The sequence below is a fragment of the Triticum dicoccoides genome, chromosome 5B (genome assembly GCF_002162155.2).
Source record: "Triticum dicoccoides isolate Atlit2015 ecotype Zavitan chromosome 5B, WEW_v2.0, whole genome shotgun sequence".
In the NCBI taxonomy this organism is placed as follows: Eukaryota; Viridiplantae; Streptophyta; class Magnoliopsida; order Poales; family Poaceae; genus Triticum; species Triticum dicoccoides.
The window spans coordinates 705,795,978-705,802,113 of NC_041389.1; positions in this window are offsets into that span (position 1 = coordinate 705,795,978).

Consider the following 6,136-nt stretch of genomic DNA (forward strand, 5'->3'; position numbering starts at 1 on the left):
TGCTTAGAGGATAATTGATGCCTTCGTTTTTGCATCGTCGTTTCTGGAAATATTTGCTTGGCCAAATAAGAATGAAAGTATTGTGTAGATGACAGTTGCCTAAATGATTCCAGCATGATGCAACATCCAATGGGCTCCCTCGACTTGGCCTGGTGCATGGAAGACATGCATCATCAGGCAAACATCGGGCAAAATATGTCGCCTGCATATTAGTGCTCAATAAAAATGCTCCGTGCAGAGTACTCTTATCATCATGACACATGCTCCACCGTAAAAAAAATGTGTCCACAAGAGTTTGTTAAATAAAATTGCCAGATAATTTTTTTTGTGTGAACCAGGGAAATATTTCGTTTTTCCTCAATTTTTTTGATAAATGACACTTTTATTAACTTAAAATGTAGTACTCCAACCGCATAACTTAAAATGGAGTATCAAGCGGATAGAAAGTATGATGAGCAACGCCAGGCCTCTGCATATCTAAGATACACACAACCAGCACAAATACTCTGACAAAAATTAAATGAAGATCCGACATATCGGCAACAGAAGAGTCATATGACCGACACTATACCTAAGTCGAGGGAGGTGATGAACCGATCCGGAATTATGCTACCACCCATGCTGGGTAAAAACCTACATGGCCACCCGCTCCAACCGCATACGCACCGTCTTGAACAGTGATTTATACTCCATTCGGTGTAGCATAGATCACATACGAAGCGAATATGTACAACGGAGAATAATCTGCAAAGGAGAGCAATTTTTTGCTATCAAAAGCCAAATCATTTCTACGTAGCCAAAGCGACGATAACAGGACACACACTCCCACCCTTATTAGCGTTTGGAACCTATTTGGAACCGTCTAATCAATGACCAAAAATATTGGCAACACTTGGGGGCGGATACAAATTAGACGCTACTTGGATGACTGACCATAAAGAACGCGCAAACTTGCACTGAAAAAAAGTTGTCTGGTTGTCTTGTCGTAATTATAAAAACTGTAATTTTTTGCTTCCTTGCCAGTTGCGACGGGCGAGGTTGTCTTTGGTTAGCACAACTCCCCTTCGATGATGCCACATGAAGATTTTATCTTTCAGTGGAATCTTGGACTTCCAAATTTTCTTATTGCTATCCACTAGAACGTCTGAAAGCTTAAGCGCCCGGTACATCGACTTAACCGTGAAGGACCCAGATGTAGTGAGACTCCAGCGAAACTCATCTCGTCCTTGTGTCAAGTTAATCGACTCCAGTCTGGATAACAGATTTTGCCATGACATAAGATGAGGTTTATCAAATCCCGCCTGAAAGCAATATCTGACGGGGATGAATTGTACACCTGCGCAAGAGTATCATTCTTATGATGAACAATGCGGTACAAAGCTAGAGATTGTTCTCGAAGGCTCGCATTTCCTAGCCACTTGTCCTCCCAGAAAAGAATCTCCGATCCATCTTTTATCGCATAAGATACGAAGCGAAAAAGATGTTTCTTTGCCATCATTAGCCCAACCTAAATGTGTGAGTGGCCAGCTTTCCAATAGGCCCGAGACATAGCTTTTTGGCCTACATACTTATTACGCAGCAAGGATTGCCATATGCCATCCTCAGTAAGTAGTCTGAATACTCATTTACTAAGTAAGACATTATTCTTGACCTACAGGTTATGAATACCAAGGCCTACAATACACGCTTCATTTGGCTAGTCTGTACCTTTTCTTTTCACTGTTCCCTTGCAAAAAAAAATCTAGATCTGAAATAATCCGACCTTTGTAAGACTCCCTTTGGGAGTTGGAAAAAAGAAATCATATAGAGAATCATACTTGTGAGGATAGAATTGATAAAGACCAGTCGTCCTCCAACAGAGAGCAATTTGTCTTTCCAACTGCTCAACCTTTTTTCTAAACGCTCGTCTACATATTTCCACTCCGCATTAGTGAGACGCCGACAATGAATCGGAATTCCCATACATTTAATCGGGAACTGGTCTTGCGCACAACCGAACAAGTCAGCGTGATCAGCTGCCGCCTCTCTGACTTCTCTAAAGCAGAACAATTCACTTTTATGAAAGTTAATTTTGAGACCCGACATTTGCTCGAATGCTGAAAGCAAGAGTTTCAAGTTTTGAGCCTTGTCCAGGTCATGTTCCATAAAAAGAATCGTATCATCGGCATATTGCAGAATAGAGAGGTCGTCATCCAAAAGGTGTGGCACTACTCCTGCAATCTGACCATCCTGCTTGCCGCGATCAGTCAGAATAAACAACATGTCAGCAACAATGTTAAATGACATTGGAGACATGGGGTCTACGTAATCCCTTTTTTGTCTGGAAATAATGACCCACGTCATCATTGACTTTTACAGCTAGACAACCTACAGTAACAAAACCTTGGATCCATTGGCGCCATTTATCTGCGAATCCTTTCATCCTCACGGCCTGTTGAAGGAATGATCATTTGACCTTGTCATAGGCCTTTTCAAGGTCAATCTTAAATACCAATCCACTCATGTTTTTCCGATGCATCTCATGAACGGTCTCATGTAGGATTAATACTCCATCGAGTATATTTCTTCCTTGCATGAAGGCTGTTTGAGATGGCCGGGCGACATGGTCCGCAATCGTGTTGAGCCTATTAATAGCCACTTTGGTGAAAGGGACATTTATATTTATGCCCCTAATTTGCGCCCACTCTCAGATTTACCCCTAAATTTTTGATGTGCTCAAATTTGCCCCTAAAAAGTATTTTAAGTCGCAGGAATGCCCTTCCATCTGGTGAAAGTTGTTTGACCAAAACTTTGAAAATTCATAACAAATTCATACAAAGTCAGAAAAATGCAAATAATATATCAAAATGTTCATAAAAACATCACCTATGCGCGCATGTCATTTATGTTCCTCACCTACATGTGCATTTATTTGAATTCACCCTAAATTGTTTTTTAATTTTATAAACCCTAAAAAGCTTTAAAGAGTGCTTCTGTCATGAACGTAAATGACACGTGCATATAGGTATTGTTTTTATGAGCATTTTGATATCTTATGTGCATTCTTCTAAGTTCATATGAATTTGTTATGAATTTTTAAAGTTTTGGTCAAACAACTTTGACCAACTGGAAGGGCATTCCTGTGACTTAAAATGCCTTTTAGGGGCAAATTTGAGCACATCAAAAAGTTAGGGGTAAATTTAAGTAGTGGGTTCGAGTTAGGGGCACAAATGTGGATGTCCCTTGGTGAAAATCTTGAAACTGACATTAAGGATTCTCTGAAAAAACATGAGTGGAGTAGAATATGAGGTGCCAAATCGAAAGCAAGTGACTAGAAGATGAAGGGAACAAAAAATGAGACAATTAAGTAAGAATAAAATTATACATGAATAAAATTCTAAAAAATTGAAAAATAAAACCAGAAAAAAAATAAAAGAAAAGGAACTTGAAGAAAATATAGATGAAGGAAAACCATCTATACATTGGATTAAAATGGTGAAATAAAGTAAACAAAATAAATATTAACTGAACATTTTGTATTTTTTTTTGAAAAGGGGGACTCCCCAGCCTCTGCATCAGAACGATGCATACAGTCACATTTATAAATAAATGAAGAGGTTCAACAAGGTCTTAAAGTCTGAAAACAAAAAAAATGGCAAGCTCACAAAGAGCCACAAGGCCAAAAAGTCACAACCGACTGGCATAACAAAGATATGTAAACTAATAGCCTATCCTACTACATGACCGCCATCCAAACCGGTTGAAGATATCCCGCGCTACCATCTCCCATCGGACAGATCCAGTAACGAAACGCTCCCTGGCCCTCGTCGGAGTGAGTAAGGACCACATACGGATCAGCGCGGTAGCTCGGAATAAAACCTGCAAAAATGAATAGATGTTGTTCGATTAAAAGCCAAATCAATTCTGCAATTCCAAATTGCCCATAACAACGCACATACTCCGACACGAATGTGTCTAGCTATTGCGGAGTCTATCCCAACAAGCCACGTTCCAAATAACGTACTGACCGAATTCGGGGGTGTAATGTTAAAGGCAATTTGCACCGTGTGCCATAGAACTCTCGCCAACGGGCACTCAAAGAAGAGGTGCTTGATAGTTTCGTCCCGATCACAAAAACTAGACCTAGTAGATCCTGTCTAGTTGCGCTTAACCAAATTATCCTTTGTTAAAATTACTTGTTTATGTACAAACCACATAAACACTTTAATTTTCAAAGAAACTTTTACTTTCCAAACATGTTTGGAACTAGGAATAACACTAGAGTTAATGACGTCGATATACATCGACTTGACTGCGGACACTCCATATCTAGTGAGCTTCCAACACAACTGATCAGGCTGATGAGTTAGCTGAACCTCCATCAGTCTACTCACCAAATGAAGCCATGCTTCCCACCGTTCGCCAACAAGCACCCTCCTAAACTGAATATTAAGGGGAATGGACTGCATAATCATTGCAACAAGAGCATCACGTCTCTGAACAATACGATACAGGGAAGGATACTGAAGCGCCCGCGGCGTTTCACCAAGCCAAGTATCCTCCCTGAAGTGAGTAGTGTTGCCATTACCGACAGTAAACTTTGTTCTATTAAAGAAGGCAGCTTTGACTCTCATAAGCCCATTCCAAAACGGCGAGTTAGTCGGTCTCACTGCACCTGGGACAAAGTCTTGAACTCAAGATACTTACTACGGAGAATGTGCGCCCACGTTGCCTCGGTCTCAACTGACAACTTATACAACAACTTACCGAGGAGACATCTGTTCTTGACTTCAAGATTCTCAATACCAAGGCCCCCTGGTCCTTAGGTCGACAGATGATATCCCATTTGGCGAGTCAGTACTTTCTCTTTAGCTCATCACTCTGCCAGAAGAGAATCGGGATCGATAGAAGTCCAGCCTTTTCCTAACCCCAACTGGGACTTCAAAGAAAGATAAGGGAAACATGGGCATACTCGTGAGCACCGAATCGATAAGAATCAGTCGGCCTCCATATGACATGAGTTTGCCCTTCCAGCAACTCAGTTTCTTCCCAAACCTATCCTCGATGCACTTTCATTCTCTGTTTGTCAGCTTACGATGGTGAATGGGTATCCCTAGGTATGTGAAAGGTAATGCCCCCAATTCGGACCCAAACAATTGCCTATAAGCCTCTTGTTCCTCATTGGCTCTACCAAAACAGAACAACTCACATTTATGAAAGTTAATTTTCAGGCGAGGAGGAGGGTGGTGGCGGGGATGATGGTGGTGGCAAGGAGGCTGCGTGGTAACGCAAGGGGTGGCTGCGTGGTAACGCAAAGCTACCAAAGCAGGTTTCTGCTACTGAGGAGCAGAAGTGGTTCATTGAGCCCACGGGGAAAGAGTAAGTGCCACTTTATAATAATTTCATTATTTTGCTTTTCACATGCTCATTTCGGTTGTTATTTTTTTTTGCTTGTCACATGCTAATAGTTCATTCTTTTGCAGCAAGTGGATATATTCTAAAGGGGTCAGTATTCCCAACGGCCTCATCACCGTCTTGCTAAAGTTACACTGGCCGGGGTTGTACTGTTCGGATCCAGTCAGGCACCCGGACCATCGGGTCTTCGCCACGAGTTGGGAGCACTGGGAAGCGGCCCTTCACGCGGACCATGGGACCCATGCCAAGGCGTGAGCTCCCAGTGGCTGACACGTGGCAGGTCTATGCCGACGGCCTAGCCGCCGGCTTAGTTTAAACCCTAAGCCGACGCCTCGGCCATCGGCACAGACCTGCCCCAGGAGTGCCCAGTTGCTGACACGTGGCATGTCTATGCCGATGGCCTAGCCGTCGGCATAGTTGCAAACTAAGCAGACGGCTAGGCCGTCGGCATAGACCTGCCCCAGGACCAACGGCTTCTCGCCACGTGGCACCTCTATGCCGACGGCCCAGCCGTCGGCTTAGTTCGGCATAGAGGTGCCACGTGGCGAGAAGCCATTGGTCAGCACTTGACGGCGGCTGCCGTTAGGCGATGACGTTGCCGACGGCCACCGTCGGGATAGGGTCTATGCTGACGGCCTTTCTATGCCGACGACCATCCTGGCTACACCGACGGATATGTTGCCGACGGCCCTATGCCTGTCATCGATCCCTGTCCTTTGACAAAGCTGAGGTTATTTCTCGC